Raw genomic sequence first — 21,085 nt, 5'->3', positions numbered from 1 at the left:
ACGCCAACTCCTTGAGGTTCCTCCTTCCCAAAAAGCACTATCTGGAGACCATGTATTCAAGCACAGGAGGCTGATGGGGGATATTTCACTTCAACCTGTAAGGTGGTGCAGCATCATTCTACTCATGGATATATAGTTTCCACACACATTTGTTGAATAGACTGTCTATTCTCAATTGTGTATTCTGGTGACTGCCATTTATTTATTTAATCAAATTGGTACAAATTAGAGTCATATCTGAAGAAAGAACCTGTTTATTCATGTATGGCAACTTGGTACAAATTAGTCATATTGGAAGAAAGAACTTCATTTGAGAAAACGACCCAACCAGACTGGCCTGTGGGCAAGCTTCTGGGACATTTTATTGATTAAAGGTTGATGTGGGAAGGCCTAGTTCATTGTGGATGGTGCCATCCCTGGGGGTGATGGTCCTGGTTTCTAAGAAGAGCAGACTGAGCAAGCCTTGGGGAGCAAGCCAGCATCCACACTCCTCCACAGACTCCACCGCTGCTCCTGCCTCCAGATTCCTGCCTCGGGTTCCTGCCCTGACTTCCCCCAGTGCTGGAGTACGTACTGAGTGTAAATCAAATAAACCCTTTCTCTTCCAGGGTGGTTTTCGTCATGATGTTCATCACAGCACAGACCACAGCTAAGAGCAGAGGCTGTGTCAGAAATTAATTGCCCAAAACTTTTTGAACTTATCTCTTGGTTTTCTATCCAAATGCTGGTACCTTGCTGTTTCAATTTTTATAGTTTGCAATAGATTTTGTAGTCATGTAGTTGGATGTCTCTAGCCCACCAGCCCTGTTTTGTTTTTGTTTAGGGGTGTGTGTGTGTGTGTGTGTGGTCTCTTGTTATTCTGTATGTATTTTAATGCTGTTTTTCTAGTTTCACACTTCTATTAATAATGACTTGGAAATTTTGGTAATTATTTCACTGCAATTGTGTATTACATTAGGTGATATGGATATTTTAACAATATTTATTGCAGGACAGTGTTCCTTTACATTTGTGTGACCTATAATTTCCTTTATGGATTTTAAGCTTTTAAAATTCAAATGTTTTTACTTTATTGGCTAAATCTATTGTTTAATGTTTTGTCTCCTTGTTTTATTTAATTATTTTCTGTTATTATGTATAGAATCACTTATTTCTCTTTCACATAGTTTAATATATATATGCTGCCAAGATTGTAGGATGGCTTCATACCTGTAGCATTATTGAATTTACTTCTCAGGTAAAACAATTTTTATTTTCATTTGAGATGAAGTCTTGCTATGTCATCCATACTATACTTGGACTTATAATCTTTCTGCCTCAGTTTTTCAAGTGGCTGGAATCATGGTTAAAATAACTGCTCAGCTATAGTCCAGTTCTTTGGTGGATTATAAGTTTTGCAATGTAAGACCACAGTATCAGCAAACAGAAGTAATAATCACTTTTTCCTCTCCTTTTTGGATTCCTTTTCTTTCTTTTTCTTATATTCTGATCTAGATTTACTTACTTTATTTCATATGTATGAGTGTTTTGCCTACATGTATGCATGTGTACCATACATGTGCCTGGTATCATCAGAGGCCAGGAGAGGACATTTGATCTCCTGGAACTGGAGTTACAGATAGGTTGAGTTATCATGTGGGTGCTGGATATTAAACCCAGGACCTCTGCAAGAGCAACAAGTGCTCTTAACTGCCGAACATTTCTCTAGTCCCAATTATTCTGGACTAAATTTCTAATGTTATGTATGCTCAACAGTTACATGAGTGGGCGGCATTCTGAGCTTCTGACGTTAGTAGTGGCATAGATGGGATTTGGTGTGTTGAGGTAGATTCTTTCTGGGGTATATTCTGTTTTATTGAAAACATTTTTTAATCATGAAAGGATATTGAATTCTGTCAGTGCTTTTCCTGCATCTATTGAAATGATATGAAATACAGGATAAATTGATTTGCATAAATTGAATAAGCCTTCCATTCAATAGGTCTGATTTAAAAAGATTTATTTTATTTTTCATCATGTGTATATGTATGTAAATGCCACAAGTGTGTGGGCACTGGGAAGGCCAGAGGTAGAAAACCCCAGGAACTGGAGCTACAGGCAGTCGTGAGCCACCTGGCTTGGGTTCTCAGAATTGAGCTTGGGTCCTCCTGGAAGAGACATACAGGCTTTTAGCTGCTGAGCCACCTCTCCAGCCCCCAAGGTTAAATCTTGCTTAGTTGTAGTATATAATCCTTTTAGCATGTTGATGTTTTGAATTCAGTTTTCTAATACTTTGTTAAGGATTTTTACATCTGTAGTCATCATAAATAATTGATCTGCCATTGTTTTTCTCTGTCTTGTCTATGTCTGACTTTGGTAGCAGGGTGATGCTGGCTTTGTAAAAGTAGATTTTGAAGTACTCCTGAAACTTCTTGTTTTGGGAAGAGTTTGAGAAATATTAATATTAGTTTCAAATGCTTTGTAGAATTCTACAGCCAAGCCATCTGGCCCTGGGATTTCTTTTATTGTTGATTTATCTCCTAATTTGCCACAGGTCTGCTCAGATTGTCTCTATCTTCTTTATTCAGAGTTGCTAGGTTGTATGTTGATAGGAATTTGTATATTTCTTATCAGTTATCTGATTGGTTGGCATGTAATTCGTAATAGTATCCTAAGATCTGTTTTATTTCTATGGTACCACTTGTGTTACCTCATCTTTCCAACTTTAATTTTCTCTCCTGATTTATAATTATTCTGACTGAAGATTTGTTGAGTTTATTTATATTTTCAAAGAATAGCCATATGCCTCCAATGATTGGAGACATTTTCCTACAGTACTGCTTTAAATAGGTTTTCTTCTCATCATCCCTCTTTCCTTTGGGGACTTCCACACCGTGTGTGCATGTTTGATGGTGCTGCTGCACACATCCCATATTCCTTCTTCACCTTCATTCAGCCTTTTTTCTTTTTCCTTGAGCTGACTGATTCTACACGTCCTGCCTTCCCAGCTGCCAGTTCTTCTACATGACTGTGTCTTGCTGTGGGATGTGCTGTATGTCCTGTGGGAGCCCGTTCTCGGGTTCCTCGTGGCTTTACCCAGCACGTCCGCATAGAGGAAGATTAGGACCACGGCCTGAGTGCAGGTGTCTGAGATGTTCTGCACTTGGCTGTGCTGTGGGATGGTCTGTATGTTAAGTTGCTCTGATTGGTCAACAAATAAAACACTGATTGGCCCATGGCTAGGCAGGAAGTATAAGCGGGACTATCAGAGAGGAGAAATAAAAGAACAGGAAGGCAGAAGGAGTCACTGCCAGCCACCACCCTGACAAGCAGCATGAAAAGATGCTGGTAAGCCAAGAGCCACGTGGCAAGGTATAGATTTATGGAAATGGATTTATTTAAGCTATAAGAACAGTTAGCAAGAAGCCTGCCGTGGCCATACAGTTTTGTAAAGCAATATAAGTCTCTGTGTTTACTTGGTTGGGTCTGAGTGGCTGTGGGACTGGCGGGTGACAAAGATTTTTCCTGACTGTGGGCAAGGCAGGAAAACTCTAGCTACAGTGTCTGCTATTAAAACCCTACTGAATTTTATTGTTGCCATCTTACTATATTCTCCAGCTGTGGAATAGCTCTTTGTTCCTTTATCATGCTTCCTATTCCATTATAAGATTTGTAATTTTATATCTGCATTATTTTCATGATTTCATCTAGCTCTCCATATTTATTTTTTTATAATTCTTTATAAGGATGAGATGGTTTGCTGGTCTGACTTCTAGAGCCCCTTTCTCTCCCCCACCTCTCTCTTTCATCCTTCCTGTTAGTCTGTTTCTTATCAGATATTCTTCTGTTGAAATATTTTCTCCTGTTGCCTCTAACAATCTGGGCATTCCACTGTCATTCATGTCATCTATGATGTCTTGAGGGTAGCAGCTACCCACATTGCATAGCACAACTGGTCAGTAATCAGGATCTCCTTACTGGTTCCAGAAAGTTCTCTGACTAAAGACGGATACCACATTTGCTGGGCCGTGCTGACAGTCTAATCGAAAGTGATATTCAGCTGTGTTTATGTTATGCTGTTTCCTTCTGTCTCTTGGGGGTTTCTGGGGGGCTGTGATGACCAGGCAGACTACCTCATCTGGACCTGTCTGTTGTGAGCAGTCAGTGTCACCATAATCAGACCTGTTGCCTTGGCAATGTCATCGCCAACTTTTTTTGGAGGCAGACCCAGGGGACCTATCTTGGGGGGCAAGGCAGATGTGGCACGGACCTCACCTTGGGTGCACCACAGGTACATGACTTTGGTCTCATTGGGGACAAACTTGGGCAGTGTGGTGAGGCCACTGGTACTCATTGGGCCCGGATTGGGGGTGATGGAAGAGAGCTGCACCATCGACTTTCCTGGAGCCGAAGGCTGAAAAGCTAGAGAACTTTTCAAACCTGCTGTGCTATGAAGCTTTTGCTTTGCTACCATCGATTTCCCACTAGTTAGAATTATTAAGAGTTAAAATGGCATTTTTGCTGTTATTTGTTCAGGGTTGTTTTTTGTTGTTGTTGTTGAGATTTCCCACAATTTGAAGGTGAATGTAGAAGCTTGCTTCATTTTTAATGCTCTTTAATCTGTTAAACTGATAGATTATCTTTGCTTGTTTTGAAACATAGTGAATATTCTTTATAGTCTTTCATACATACATTGAGAAGAAAATCTGGAAAATAGAAGTTTAGTATTGTATAGGAGTGCCTAGGATTACTAAACTCATTGCTTTGTTGTGAAAATTGGAGGGTTTATAATTCTATTACTAATATATTTTGATGTTAATATATTGTTTATTAGTTTTAATTTTGAAATAACTTGTTTTCTGAAAGATGGATATCATAATACAAATGATTTCTAATGGAAATGTGTGTGTGTGTGTGTGTGTGTGTGTGTGTGTGTGTGTAATTTTTTTCAAGTCTATGCTCTGATAATGGGAATTGATCTTCCCTTTGAGGTCAGATGACAGGATAGAACTGAATCAATATTAAAGTCATATATTTTTTCCAATTTATACAGTATCTATAACACCATGAGATCTTGGGAAATGCCAAATTGATGAGCAGATGATCATTTGGTCCAGAGGACTGACCTTGACTTTCTGTTACCAGCTCTCTCTCACCTCTACCCTCAGCCTCTCTTTTCTTCCACTGGCTTGCCTGCCTTAATCTCTTTTATGCTCCATCACATTGTGACTTTTCCTTGAATTGTTTCCCCCTTTACTGCCTTTGATCCTTAAAGATCTTCAAATGTTCTTCTTTTTATATATTCTGATTCATTGGATTTTACATGAAGTAGACTTGCAGGCTGTGCATTTTCTATTAGATGGAGCTACCATTTAATACAGTAGGCAAGTGTGGACTGAGAATTACAGAGCAGTTTAAGGATGAAACTTATTTGGAATAAAATGCTCAGGTCTGGAAGCTAGGTTTGCCCTCGTTTTTAACTCATTCTCAGTGGAGGAACTGTGCAGCAACTTGACAGCATGCCTGAGATATTTAGTTGACTTGAACATAAGGCTTAGAATGTAACCAAGGTAGGCTTACTTGAAGTGAATGTTTCTAGAATAAATGTGTGGTGTGCTGCAGGGAGATGCTGTTTTAAGACTTGAGGAAAGTTCTTTTAGTGTTCTTTAAAATGAGGCATATGCTGGCATTGGTCGTCCTTTGTTTAGCCTGGACTGAGGTTTGAAATTGGAGCCATGACTAACTCACAGCAGGGTCAGCAGGTCCCAGAACTGCTTCTGGGAAACTCTTCCCTTTCTGCCAATGAAAACCGACCCTAGGAAGAGAGATGCAGGGGTGCTAGTACATGTATGGATGTGCTTATCTACATAAAACTATATATGTGTAAATATATATTTACTGGAATATTATCTGAACTTGGCCGATTTCCTTAACTCAGAACTAAGAGTCTTCTTAGTTCAATCCAGTTACATTTGAAAGGACTTTCTTCAAAAGGTGGAATTCCTTTTGGTCTTTGAGGGTAAAATGGTGTGTAGGATACAGCAGCAGTGGCCGGCACCCTCTTAGCATCTCAAATTGTTAGGCTTCTTTAGTGTAATTTTCCTCAGAGCCAGTAATTACAATGTAAAGTGGGTAATAGCTAAATAGAAGAGGGAGAGATAGGCTCCAAGTTCGTGTCAGTGGTGTGATTTTAATGGTAATCTGATGCTTTACCAGTAACTAACAGAGATAGATTACATCCACCTTAACCAGAAAGAAAGGGGGGGGGGAGGATGGGAGGGAGGGAGAGAGGGAGGGAGGAAGTTTGTTGTTGATTTAGTGTTAGTTAAGGGGATAGGACAGTGGTATTTGGGATGGACAGCAAGCAGGATAGACTCGAAGCCATCAATAGGAACGTGCTATTAATAAACCTGGTGAGGACACCGTCATTTAAACCGCTCCTCAGGGGTTTTTGCTCTTTCAGCATTGTAATCAAGAATCTGGCTTGAGGGGGGGTTGTTCATTTGGCTTCCTTGGGAAATACACCCAGTCTTTCCTGGGACACATCTTAACTAAGTAGTTACTAACAATAGAGAACAGGGTTTTTGATGCTCCATGAGAAATTGAGAATGGTGTGACATGGACACTGGACACAACTACACAAGTGTATTCTTCCACATCTTTCTTGAGAACCTGCCTCTCCACAGCATCAGACAGTGGTTGTGAATTGAAAGCACATATTGAAATTGATCTTTATATGAAAATAATTAACTCGATCCACAAAACATACAGTAAAAGCAAACAATAAAGAAAGGAAGCTAGTAAAGAAACTGGATTTATCTGAAGTCCTGTGTCTCTGTTTTACTTCCCTTCTAGCTATTGGACAGAATTAGTGGCAACGTTGGCTCCAGCAGTCTGCCCAGGCTCCAGTAACATACTTCAGCCATGCCCCATTTTATCACATTTTTGTGTAAAGAGGAGGATAAAACACATTTGAGTTTGCATGTGAGAGTACCTGGTTCTTACAGTCAGGAGCTTTCTAAAAGAAAGCATTAACAGGATAAAAGGACTTTAATTTGTTGGTGTAAGCATTATGCAATAACATACACTTTTTATGTCTTTGTGCTTTCTCTATGCATCTATTTAATAAACAGTGATATATCAATGTTTCTCTTTCCTGAGCATATCCAGAGCATGCACAATAATAACCACCGTTTTTAGGACATTTAGCACAGTGTGTGACCTCTGTAGTATGTTCAAGTTGATGTTAGCTGCGGTTATGAAATGACAGTTACAAATGTCTGATGGTAACTGAGTCCCTACTGTGAGCCAGTCTGGGTAAGTTTTGTCTCTGTTGCCTTAGGTCTCACCACTTAACACCTGCAACATGGTCAACTGTTGCTGCCATTCTTTTTAGGTTTGGAGTGGTGACAGTGGCATCATCTTGGCTGGAGACAGCTGAGATTAGTCTAGACCTGTGTCTTTCCACCTTAACACCACTGATATATCCAGGAGGCTCGGCTGTGTATGGTGTAGCACCATTTGGGGCCTCTGCTTATTTTGTGTAAATGTCATTTTCCCCACTCTGACAGTAAAAATTATTTCCAAAGATTAGTAGCTATAATTGTGAGGATCAAGGTGGAGACAAGGAACACTGGCCTAGTTAGTTGGATAGGGACACACACATACACACACACACACACACACACACACTTGTGGTGGGGTTACACCCATGGATTTGGGACTCAGACATAGTGAAAAGAAGAAATCAAGAAAAGCACCCACATTATCTGTCTCTACTTCCTGACCAGAAAGCAATGTGAGCAGCCATTCATGTTCCTACTGCCAAGCCTTCATTGCCTTGAGTGGGACATCAATCTGAAAGCCAGAGTAAGCCCTCCATTCATTCCTAAGGTTGATTGTGTCAGGCATTTTGTTATAGCAGCAAGAAGTACTTCGTACTGCCAGTATACAACACAACCCCAACATTCAACCAAAGAACTCTTACACTCAGCAAATCTGAGGGCTGTTCCCAAGTCCTCCTAAAAGCCTACCAGTCCTCAGGTACTGGAAATGCAGAGGAGAAAAGACCAGCCCTTAGCTCAATGAAGCCTGCCTTCTGTCACAGTCACAATGGAATAGCAGTGTGACACTGTTTTATAGTAAGGAGAGTAACAGGGCTGCTTGTGAAAGTCCACTATAGGAACCTCTGAGTCAACTAAACGAGAACCACCAAAGGCTTAATTATTGTCTTAAAAAATTATCATTTTTTTCTGTCAGGAAGAGGGTCTAGGGTTCTCACATATCCTCACACAACTTAAAGTAAGTACTTAGGGACCAAAAAGGACAAGTCCCCCCCCCCTTGACCTTAAGAATGAACATATTTGTGGGGGGTTGTTTATGTTGTGAACACTCTATAAATTTTTAGGATTAAGACTGGAAATTGTGAATCAATTTTGTTGTTCTAAAGGCTTGTCATGTGGTGAAGGTCATTTTGCTTCACAAATAGTCTCAATTTTATCACCACTGGGATTTTTGATGTTGCCCATGGAGCTCTGAGTTTGGTCATCATTCATTTCCTAAGTAGAGTTTAACAATTTAAATTGCTCCACTGTGATGTTTTAAAAAATGGCCCTCAAATGAGCCCCATTCTATTTTATTTGCTTTATCAGAAGAAATATTTATCCAAGACAGTTTTTAAAGTAAACTGGGGTAGTGTAAGATACCTTTAATTCACTTTTATTGATTTTATACATTTAATATTCTTGAATAGGTAGGTTGCTATTACAAATTTTTAGATATAACTGTCTCTTAAATAATAACTTGCCACCACATGGATCTATAAGCATAATCCTCTGTCCTTCCCCTAGTCTTCTGCCTGACCACCTCTGCTTTTCAGCATGGCATCTAAACAGCTGCCAGAGAAGCTTAAGTACCAATGCTCTTGGTGGTCCAGTCATAGATGCACACATACATCTCCAGCGATGTCACTGGATTCTTCTCTGGAATGTACATTAAATGCTGCAGAGGTCAGGGTCTGTGAAAACAAATCCAAGCATCTGCAGGGTGGGAGGCGAGGTTCTGAAACCAGTACTCTCAAAACCGCCTAAAGACTTGCCTTCTCATTGCTTTGCTTCTTTGCTGGGCTCTGGGGCTATCATTCTGCTTTCTCACACTGGGCACTTCAATGCTCCTTTTCCGTCTTTGTCTACCTAGGCTTTTGTTTTGAAAGGAAGTAAGTACCACTTGAGGAAGTCTTAGTGGCAGGCTCCCATTATGCTCTCTGTAGATGAGAGTGTTTCCTTTGTGTGCTGAAGCAGGAATCCTCTTGAAACCGTTGATAGTACTGTAGATGCCTGCAAAATCAGAACAGTATTCGGGGATGAACATCCCTAAACAAAGGTGGTCCTTGAAAGCAGGTAATTGTTCCAAGTGTTGATATGACAGTGGGTGAAATTTGCCAAGACACTAGGCCAGAGAGCCATTCCTCTCACTCCAATGATTGAACATCCTCTCCAGACCACGTCCTGTGCTTGCCAATGAAGAGTCAGTGACTAAGTCCTAAGTCCTTAGGAAATTGAAACTCTTTTTTTTGTTTTAGCATCTTTTTAGTTCTCAGGGCTCACACTATCTTATTAAAGGTAAAATACTGACACTTCTAAACCAAGTGTTTTGCTCTGAAACTTAGGTAATTTGAAGACAGGCATCTGTCAGAAATACATTGCATAATATTATAGGAACAGGGATTTGGTGGTTAGGACAAAGTGTTAATCACTTTTGCAAATAAAGCTTGTTTTTCCCCCTATATTAGCCAGTAGAGGACTTGGGGAGTTTGTAGAACTAATATCTGCTTTAAGGGACACCATCTGCCCAAAATTGAACAGTTTTGCCAGAGATAGTAACTACATTTAATGTTTATAACAATGCATTTCATGGTCAGAAACTTTGAGCAAGTTAAATGGAGACCCCAGGAGAGTCTAACCAGGCTTGTGGTGTTGTACTTCACCTCATGGTTGACTTCTGTCACACTGTGCTCTTTGGAAAACTTCCTCTCCTTTTTGCAAGGGATTGCAAGTTATTCTTAGATTTAGACAGGAAAACAAAGCCTGTGAGTGACAAGACCAGATGCACTTTACCACTGTTTTGAATACAGCCTGATGTGGGTGTCCAGGGAATTTCTTTTTTCTTTGAAAACCCTTCTTTAAGTAGAATGCAAGATGATAAAGATCAGGAGATAGGAGGAGTTGGAGTGATGTGAGAAACAATAGCTCCTTAATAAGAAGCTTAGTAATCAGAAGGCATTTGTGTCTGTTGTTAGGGGTGGGGAAGTGACAGACTGACCATTCTGAAGGTTGCCATCATCACAGTCTGGCACATTTCTAATTATACATGAAATGGAAGGCTTCAGAGAAGAAATGGCCCACAGCACTCAGCCACTTGAATATCTGATTGAGGCCAGCAGGCCTTGATGACCAATCTGTGGCATTGTGCTTATTGAAAATCTTTTTCAAGACTCACTTGAAATCTTTTTTACTTATCATTTCCTTTTGTCTTTTCTATCCATCTATCCTTGCACATAAATTCCTGATTTGTCAGGAAGGGTCCTGTTGAGAAACCCAGCACAAAGGATTTAAGAGAAAGTATTTTATTGGTAAAGGTGATGCTGTTTACCTGTGAATTATTTCTGTAGTGGCGGAAGGCTCCCTCCACACTGAGCAAGTGACTCACCACTGAGCCACACCCTTAGCCCAGGTGAAGATTAAAAAATACAAGTAGGGTCAAGAGAGCTGAAATTGTGGAGAAACTCTGGAGACTAGTGTGTAGGGAAGCCAGGCCCACCTGGAAACCCAGAGACTAGAATGTCAGGAAACCCACCCAAGGGCTGACATTTACTAAGAGGTTCCAAGAAGGTCATGGAAAAGGAGTAATTCCCTCTCCTGCCCCTGTCTAGTTGCTGATGACTCCCTGGGCCTGAATTAACAAAAGTCTGAGGAAAATGAATCTGAAAAACCGAAGTTAGTGATTTTCATGAAGCTGGCTATGGGGATACTATCCACATACCCCAGCATGAAAAGATGAGGCAGGAGGATTGCAAATTTCAGGCTTGCCAGAGTTACAGATCCAGTTTCTGTTTCTAAAGATATGTAATATTTAGCTAGTGTCAACAAGAAAAAACAAAACAAACAAACAAACAAACAAAAACAAAACAAAAAGCTCTTAACAATTCAATGTAAAAGTCTTTGCTGGCCTTGTCTAACCTCCATTTTTTGAATCACTCCTTCATTCCATCAGATAGGAAGGCTATCAAGGCCTGAGCAAAAATAGTTGGTTTAGTCCCCCAAGAAAGGGCTGAAAAAACCAAGAATTCAAATGTTATTGCTCATTTCAAAGTTACTTCCTGATAAGGGGCAAGGGGGGGGGGTTGGGGGTGGAGGTGGGTGGGAGGTGGTATGGGGGGTGAGAACAGGGAAAAAATAACATATTCCTTGGTGTTCGGTGACTCTGGGCCTGGCCTGCTGCAAACATGGCTTCTTACTGATCCTAATCTACCCCCAGGTCAGGTATTTCTAGGTTACCCCACCGCCACAGGGCACCTGAGCACGAGTCAGTCCATTTTGATTTTCCCCGTGCGCATATGGAGTCTAGTGCAGGAACTTAATCCAAAGCTCTGTCCTGATAAGTCTTTATTCACCACAGGTCATGGGCTCAAAAGAGTGCAACATACGTTTGGCCTCAAAACAAAACAAAACAAACGAACAAACAAACAACAACCACAAAAAAAAACCCTGACACACCTGCCTTGCACGTACGTGGAACCAGGAGAGAAATCACTTACATACTGGCCGATGGACTTGCATTTGATCGCAACATACAGAATTAAGAGATTCACTAAAAGTGGTTTTAGGCAAGGTAAAAATAACTCCAACAGGACATATCCTTAGTCATGGATAGATCCTTCAAATCTTGTACGAGCAAGAGCTTCCTAAATCAGGTGCTCAGGGCAGGGAGGCCATGCGAATGATTGGATTGATCCGGCGACAGGCAGTCGAGTGTGGAGAAGGCTGTGAACTGTTTAACCCCGGCCTTCGGTAAAGCCAGCGGCTGCTATGCAGCCATGGGGAAGCAGGGCCCAATCTTCCTCTTCCCCTCCCTCTCATTCTCCCCCGCCCCTCTTCCTCTTCTCTTGCCAAAGAAGCATTCATCTGTGTTTTTTTTTTGTTTTTAGTGGAAAATGAGAAAATGAAATTCTCTCGTGTTAAATGTTGACAGTTACCCCTTTTTAAAGTCCGAGTTTAGTTTACTACTCTGATGGAGTCTGAGACTCCCAACCTTATCAGTCCCCATGCCTCTCTTTGAAACAGATTGTTGTTGTTGTTGTTACTGTTCGTTTGTTGGCTTTTGTGGCATATCATAGCAGAGGGTAATTTCATGGCACTTAGTAACCTTTTCTACCAGAGCTGTCCTCATGCGCTGTGCTTGGCCGCTCTCCTGTGTAGTGTGGTGTCAGGGTCTGTGTCTCCTGCTTCTGGCACAGTCTTTCTGTCCCCTCTTTCCTATGCCCCCTTGGTAGCCGTCCCCTTCCCATTCCCTGCTTCAGTGTTTAAGGACAATGCTTGAATTCCCATCCTGTTGAATTCCAATTGATGCTGATGCTATTGAAGCTCCTGTCCTACAGCTGGCTTTTCTATAACCATGCGACGCACTGACGCAGCCGTTCTTACTTAAGGAACACTCACCCAGAGCATCGCCATTGTCCAGGACCAGCCAGCTCTGTCATGGCTCACTTATGTAATACATTCCTTTTGTTCTCTTCCTGTAATAGAACCAACTGTCTCAGACTACTTCCTGAATGTAGGCAGTGAGAGGGGATGACGAACTACAGAAATGGGTTTTCTACAAAAGAAACTTTAAAGTCTGTGGAGTGAGTAATAGGTGACACTTCAGACAGCTTGCCAAGCTGAGCCTCACAAAAGCCCTTTCTTTTAGACGACATTAAAAAAATAAGAAGGTATTATGTATCATAGCTGATGAGTTGGGAACTGGTTTCAAGGCTAAAGGGTGATTACAATCACCCACATAGCTACTGAAAATGGTGTCCTATTTAGTATTTTTGTTTATTATGGGCTGGAAGGAGGTAAATTACCACCTCATTGTCAGCCAATAGTCATTTTCCAGGAAAAGGTAATTTATCCTCTGAAAGGGATGTTCACCTGTTCACCTCTTCTGATTGCTTCATTGTGCATGTGATTGTTAGACTGCCCACTGACCAGGAAAGAGGTGTTTCTACCCTCTGGATCCCAGGAGTGTGAGTCAGAGCACATGAGCACACTGTGGTGCCCTTCTTTCTTGCTGGTCACAGTGACAGGCAGCCCTGTCACAGGCAGTTAATATTCTCAGTGTGTTCCCTCGTGCTCAGCTTTGGAGTTTCTCACACTTCCTCAGAGGGCGCTGCTTAGTCCTGAGGGCTGAGGAGGGGGAAGGGAACAGTCATTTTAGAAGAGGAGAGGACCACAGCAAAGAAAACAACAGAGGCAAGAGAGCAAAGGAAGGAGAGAAGGGACGGAAGAGGAGGAAGGACATGCTTTGTCTGGAAAGCTGAGTTTTTATGCCAGGAGCTATGGGACAGGAACTATTCTTTGATGAAATGAAATACCCTAAGATGTACTTTGCTTCTAGGCCATTTAGGTCTTGCTAAGCAAATTATTGCAGTAACAACTAAAAAAAAAAGTACATTTTGCTCTTTAGCAAATCTCTCTGGATATGATACAGTTTTATTCTATTGTACAGTCTGCCTTTTTTAGACTTTCTTATTATTAAAATTGTCCTATATATACACATACAGAAATGCTTCTTATTTATATTATTTTAAAGCCTTTGGGGCAGCATATTCAAACTTCACTGATTCCCTGCCCCCACCATCAGAATATAGATTATTTCCATTAATATGGCTTGTAAATAAATTTTTTACTTAACTCTCACAAAATCAAATAGATCAATTCTAGTTACCTGATTTCTCCTATGTAAAAATTGACTTATTTGGTTCTATGGTAGTGGTAATATTTTCTAACATATCAACTACATGGTTTATGAAGTATTACCCTAAATTTCAGAAAAAAACTACAATTGCACAAAAGCATTGTGTACAAATTATAAAATATTCCTGTTGTGTCTCAGAACAGGTTCGTAGTCATTTGAGGGAACTGGTGGCCTCTGTCTCTGGATGTCTCTGGATGGCCTCGCTGCCTGACAGGCAATAAGCAAGAGTATGCATCTCTTTGTAAAATGTCCTATCTATCAAGGTTTCCCCACTTCCTGCTCAGGATCTCATTTGCCACCTAGGGATCTGACCCATGCTTCTACTTTCTTATCCTTGGCTAGAGTCCTGAGCGTGGCTGCTTGCTATCATATAATTATCTTACTTCTCTATCCTCCCTGGCAATGACCCCCAAAGATTCAAGAGAAGAGGTTACAGGAATTGTTGCCAAAAAATAAAATGGGCAGACATCCTCAGGTTCCAATTAGCCATATTCTTTAATTCAGAGACTCGGTATAGTTAGTGCTGGAGCTACAGTGTGGATTTTGAAACATATATTGGGATGGCGCCATGAAAATGTGCCACTGAGGTCTATTGTTTTAGGAGCTAAGTTGGCTGGAGAGCCCAGTGGTCTGGTACTGGATCTAACATTGTATCATGCTGACCGTATCTTAGTGCACACCTTCTGTTGTGGGTTCTTTCCATCTCGTCACCTGCTTGTCCAGCTCTCTCTTGGAACCATCTTCAGACCTGCGCTCTGACTGCCTAAATCTGCCATCCCCTCTCTTCTCCCCATAGCAGGGCACTGCAGTCGTGTCTGGAAGCCTTCCTTCCCTAGTTCTGTTCCTTTGCTTTCATTTCATCCTCAGCCATCCCCACATGTCTAACCTGGACGCCATGACTCCTACTCAAAGATCCTGAACTAATACAAATGGCCACCTCAGTGCTTCCTCAAAGGAATGTTACCTCTTTTTTCCTGTAATTGCAGTGGTGTGTGTGTGTGTGTGTGTGTGTGTGTGTGTGTGTGTGTGTGTAAGAGAGAGAGAGAGAGAGAGAGAGAGAGAGAGAGAGAGAGAGAGAGAGAGAGAGAGAGAGAGAGACTAGCTTTGTAGCCCTGGCTGGTGTGGAAACCAATTACCTTCATGTCTTTTTCATGGAAAAGTAGTTCACTGTTCCCCTGGAACATTTCTATATGTAATTTTGTGAAGAACAAAAAGCAAAATATAAACAAAGCTCCTCCTTCCCCTTCCCAGAATAAACACAAGTGTGAGGAGGATACTGTGTTCTTCTTTCAGAGCAACACTATAAATGTTTGAAGGAAAAGAAGTCCATTTGCTTGCATTCTAGAATGGAACATCACCCACTGTGTTTCAGGCAAGGCCTCATTATGTAGCCTAGATTGCCTTCAAACCCTCAGTCTTCTGCCCTAGCCTTGCCGGTGTTTCTATTGCAGGCCTGTACCACCTGGCTGCTCTGCCTTCTAAACTTCTAACACTTAAAAGGGATGTAGAATTGAATCATTAGAATGAAGCAGTTTATAAGATGGTACCACTGTCTTCTGTGTCCTTCAAAAAACTTCCCATCATTCCATTAGTGATGCTTCTCACTCAGCGAGCAGTTTCTTACCTGGAGCCCTCGCTCCAGCCCCAGGCAGCCGCCTCTCTGAGTTCTTCTCTGTGGATGTATCTATCTGGATGTCTCATGTAAATGGAGTTACAAAGCACGAGCTCCATTTGTGCCTCTGCTTCCTTCACTTAGCACCTATGACTTAATCTTCCTTTATTTTCTAGTCAAAAATGTCCTTGGCAATAATGATTATTATTTTTTTTTTTTTTTTTTTTTTTTTTTTGGTTTTTCGAGACAGGGTTTCTCTGTGTAGCTTTGCGCCTTTCCTGGATCTCGCTTTGGAGACCAGGCTGGCCTCGAACTCACAGAGATCCGCCTGCCTCTGCCTCCCGAGTGCTGGGATTAAAGGCGTGCGCCACCACCGCCCGGCCAATAATGATTATTTTTACCTGGTGCAGAAATGATTTTCATTCAACACTGTCTTATTTTGAATCGCAAAGGAATTGCCACAGTGTTTTTTCTTCTTCTTTTTACCTCCCTCATAAACTACCAGAAGCAAGATTATTCCCCTACCCACTCCCCTGCAGTATATTGGCTTTCCCTGAATGCCCATATTTGAGGGACAGAGAATAGGTATAGGGTAAGCCTCTGTGGTGTCAGGTAGCAGTGGCTGGCACAAGGAAAGGAATTCTTTACTTTCAAGTGGGGTAAATAGATGTTTCAGGTTCAAAAAGACAGGACTTAATATCATCTAGAAGGCCTTTTGGGGTGTGGTGACATAGACTTTTATTCACAGCATGTGGAAGGCAGAGGCAGGTGGATTTTTGTGAGCTGTAGCAGCCTGATCTATAGTGAGTCCCATCCATGGCAGCCAGAGCTACACAGTGAGACCCTGTGTACTGTGTGGGCATAGTTATCAGTGACTGTCAGGCCAGTGAGCATGGTGGAGGTTGGGGAGTTGGCTCTGTAAGAGCTTTGGGTGTGGTCTGCAGTTTGGAGGTCAGTGCTGTAGAGCTGATGTCTTTTACTACATAAGACATACCCCTTCAAAGCCAAAATCATTTTAAAGAAGAGGCCAAGAGCTGGTGTCCTTCCAAAGCAGAATGTAATGATTCTGTCCAGGTTTGGAAAGGCAACTGTCAACAAATGTCAGATCCGGAATTGTGTTCATTTTTTTGCTGAAACTAAGCAAATGAAATCTGGCTCATTGTTCTTCATTTCCATTGACAGTGAAACTGGTTCTTAGAGAATACGTGTATAGTTTTTGGCCGACTGATACCTTTGTGCTTTTAAACCTCCTTTCTCTTCTTCTGAGAAAGGTTTTCCCTATGTTCAGAGCACATAAAAGCTTCAGAAAGGCTCTCTGCCAACCTCAGAAACCCACTGCCTTCCTCCATCAGAGCAGCCACTTACATGTGTCTCTTAACTTATTTTTCTTTTTGTAAATGTGGCGTCCCTTTTTTTTAGGGGTCAAATAAAAGTATGAAGGCTCTGAATTCAATTTCATGTATATGTATGAGAGAGGCGTGCATGTGTGTGTGTGCAGATTCCTATAGATGCTACAGGTCAGCCTCTGATGTCATCACCCTGGCATCACTCACCTTGTGTTTTGCAGTAGGGTCTCTCTCTGGTCTGAACCTTGCTGAATAGGCTGGACCGGCTGGCTACCATGTCCCAGGGATCCCTCTGCCTCCACTTCCCAAGCATTTAAATTCCAAGCACCCATCGCTGTGTTCGGCTTTTCTCATTGTGAGATTGAACCTAGGTACTCATGTCTGCAAGGCAAGCTCCTCACTGACTGAACTATCTCTCCAGTCCTGGCTACCACTTTTAATCCAGATTGGCTACGAACTGGAATACTACCTCAGTGAGACTCATTTCTTTGTATACTGACATTAAAAATTAATTTTACAAAGCTGGATGCCTTCAAATAAAGACTTTCAGCTTTTTTATTTTTAATGTGTTTGTCTATAAAATAGAGGCAGTTATGATGAGAGTTTAATGAGAACTACTACATAAAAAGCTTACAAAGTACACTGGCATAGAGAAAATATCCAATATCATCTAAAAATGATGGTCACGGTGGCATGGCTCATCCCTGTCCCCAGTCCCTTGCCTTGGAGGAATTATTAATTCACAAAGCATTGCCAGCTGTCATGTCTGCATCTTGGCCCAGTCCTTCTACCTGCTTCTGCCTTGCAGCTGCCTCTGAATAGCCCTGCCATACTGTGGTCCCCTCTTCAGTGTGACTCATCCAGAGGCCTGGTTCTTTCTGTGCTTCTCCACCCCTATTGTCTTGTCATACCAGCCAGCTTGAGATTCATGTAGTGACCTCTGGTCACTTCTACAGAGCTCTCTCCGCACATTTCTAAAGCTTCCACATCCTGTCCGTTCTTCATTTACTATCTCTTTGTCATGTGTCTGCTTTTATTTCTCTGGTCAGAGCCACAGATCAAATCTTGAGACTAAGTAGGTTTTTTTGTTGTTGTTTTCTAATCAAACTGGTGATGATGGTGGCAAAAAGTGGGAGAGACAAAAACTGCACCAAAACTAGTGCTTATTGCGTTCTTTCTTTGTTCAGAAATTATCCTAAGAATGCATTATTCCACTTAATTCTCACAACTGTCTCGCATGGGTCCTACTTTGGTCCCATTGATCAGGAGGAATCTGATAGTCAGAGACACAAAGGACCCTGCAGAAAGCCGTGGTGCTTATATCCTGTAGTACCATATAGTAGGCTCAGGATTTGAAACCAGCCAGTGTGACTAGGGTAACTTTGTTCTTAGCAATTGCCCTTTAATGCTTCTTCGTTCTTTTCTTATCTTTGCTAAGCCTCTAGTTTGAATCTTTTAGATTTAGGATACTATTGCTACCAAATGAAAGCAGGATTAATGCCCCCCTCCCCCAGTGAAGTACAGAGGAAGTCAGGCATGTTACCTGTGGTAGTTCTTGTTGCTGTGATAACATACCTTACAGTGAGGCAAAAGGGAGGAAGGATTTATACCAGCTCATGGTTTTCTGGAAGGCACTGCAGAATTCTTGCTGTTTGGGAGCATGTGCAGGAGACTTGAGACTCGTCAGTGGGTAAGAAAGCAGAAGGCTAGGCTGGAAGTAGAACCAAGCTGGAGCTCTGAATGCTCTGCTCCTTCAACTGGCTTGTTAACCAGGGCATAGTCCCACTGTTTCCACAACAACAGCATCACCACTGGGCACCAAGCTGGGCACCCCAGCCTGTGGGGAACATACCACAGTCAAGCCAGAGGTAGCCATTTATCTGTTCTTGATTTCATACTTCTTATGAAATTTCTTAGGGTCTATGGCTTAGGGAATTCCTGGCTATTCCTTGAATTGTCTCAGTTTGTCTAGTCACCCTCTGAAGCTTTTCAACAAATATTCCTGTTTATATACTCTACCTCTGCCCAACTAGTCCATTAGCCTTGGTATCTTGCCTTATACATCTTTCTGGCCACCCTGACATAGGAAGCTTCACTACTCCATGACCATGTTCAAAGAGACCCTTATTTTTTGCTCATTCAGCATTTACTTTTGGTTTCTCCTCTATTATGTATCTTCCCAAAAGACTTCAAAGGAGCTAAAAGAGAATTCTCTGGACCATCTTACAACACAGAATAGCAAACAAACTCGCTGGAGTGGAGCTACCTGGGCAGAGAGCTAGGGAATCCAAATTTGGTTTAGATGTCTTATATCATAGTTTTAGGTATTCACAGTCACTTGGGCTCAAGTACTGAAGTTTTGAGTTTTGTCTTGTGTCTGAAACAAAGAGACAGAGAAGAAAAAGTTCCATTTTTTTCTGAGTTTGTCTCAGAAGAGTGGCCAGACTTAGCAGTCCTGCATGGATGTTTCTGTAAGCAATTGCATAAAAACAGGGTTTCTGGGAAGGAAAAGTACAGTATCTGCTATGTGGGTGATTGCTGTCTTTAACAAAATCTCAATTGTTCAATTTTACTGATAAAGACCAGGAACCAGATGCTGGGGTGAAAGCCCGCTAGCTCAGAGGCAGAGAAAGCACCCAGCTGACCTTCCTTCTCTGCCAACATCCCAGAAAGGGCTTTGTCATGTGACATCTCAAACACGACTCGTTCAACTTATTGTCCCTCCCTTCCTGTGCGTCTCTCTCCCCTTCCTTCTGACTCCATCTTACTTTATCAATTTTTCTTGTTCACTCCCTATCAACTGGTTACTTGTTGCACCTCTTGAACTATGGTTGACTTTATTTAATCCTGTTTACAGTACTCAAGCAGAAAGCTCTTGGATTCAAAGTGAGTGCTAGGGCTGAGCCACACCACAACTAGAAACAGGTTTTTCCAGTAAATAACATAATCTCAGGGTTCCCAGTATGATCAAATATCCTGTAACAGGTGAGTGATTGTTTCTTCCGTCTCTGTAGTGTGACTTTCGGATTAAAAAAGATTAACTTTTTTTGAGATTTATTTTATGTGTATATATGTGTATGTATATGTGTGTTCCACATGTGTCTTTGGTGCCTATGGAGGCCAGAAGAGGGGGCTGGATCCCTTGGATTCAGAGTTATAGATGGATGTAAGCCTTTATGTGGGTTCTAGAAACTAAATTTGGGTCCTCTTGTCCATTGAGCCATCTCTGCAGCCCCGTGGATTAAAGTCATAATGGAGAAGATAATGGTACATGATGTTCTAACCTTTGGAGCAGATCAGAATGTTATGTCTCCACCTGAGTCACAGGTGGATTTCATTCTTTTGACCAAGAAGAAGGAGCTTTCCTGTAATGGTCCTGAAAATTCCGGGCCCCCCCCCCGCCCCCCTCCCCCCCCCCCCCTCCCCCCCCCCCCCCCCCTCCCCCCTCCCCCCCGGCCCCCCCCTCCCCCGGCCCCCCTCCCCCCGTCCCCCCCCCCCCCCCCCCCCCCCCCCCCCCCCCCCCCCCCGTCCTCCAAGGCTATCATAACATTTTCCTACAAGAGTGTAGAGAAGTTAGAACTCATTTTTACCATGAAAGCTAAGGATCCTAAACCCAATGCTGTCACCAGAAGGGGTGAGTGCCGCCCACCGAGTTCTCAGCCCCAGCCACATAGGGTTTCGGAGCAGAGGGGCTTTGGAAGAAGAGCTTAAAGAAACTCAGAGCCAGAACGCTCTTCTGGTATTCTTGTCCCCAGAGAGAAGTTCCCAAAATTTCTGTTCTGAGAGTCCCTGCTGTAAGCTGCCTAGATCCAGTCCTTACCTATTTAATGTTGTGTGACAGAGAAGTTGTTTTTATGTGGCCAGCTTTTTTGACATACTTGGAAAAAAAACTGTCCCTCACTTGTTTTCTTTGTAAAGAATCACACACACACACACACACACACACACACACACACACACACACACACATACACACACACACTTCAATATTTAGTAAGGAAAGTTTGGGGATTGTAAAACCTAACAAATACCAAATAAAGTTTTGCTTATAATGAATTAATCACAAGTGGTAGGTTGTTTGTATGTCTCGCTCTCGCCCAAATACTAATTTTTAAATTATATTTTATTTCAT

The 21,085-nt window shown here is 41.9% G+C and overlaps 1 protein-coding gene and 1 pseudogene across 4 annotated transcripts in view; one reads left to right on the top strand and one right to left on the bottom strand.

Annotated features, from left to right (window-relative positions):
* Positions 1-4,524, bottom strand: part of LOC114700774 — a 48,352-nt pseudogene extending 43,828 nt beyond the window's left edge.
* Fhit (fragile histidine triad diadenosine triphosphatase) overlaps positions 1-21,085 on the top strand; it is a 1,516,285-nt gene that overhangs the window by 812,766 nt on the left and 682,434 nt on the right. The gene's annotated exons all lie outside the window — the stretch shown is intronic.

The sequence above is a fragment of the Peromyscus leucopus genome, chromosome 9 (assembly GCF_004664715.2).
Source record: "Peromyscus leucopus breed LL Stock chromosome 9, UCI_PerLeu_2.1, whole genome shotgun sequence".
Classification (NCBI taxonomy): Eukaryota; Metazoa; Chordata; class Mammalia; order Rodentia; family Cricetidae; genus Peromyscus; species Peromyscus leucopus.
Note: the sequence above shows the minus strand (reverse complement) of the source record. Positions and strands in the feature narration are given on the sequence as shown.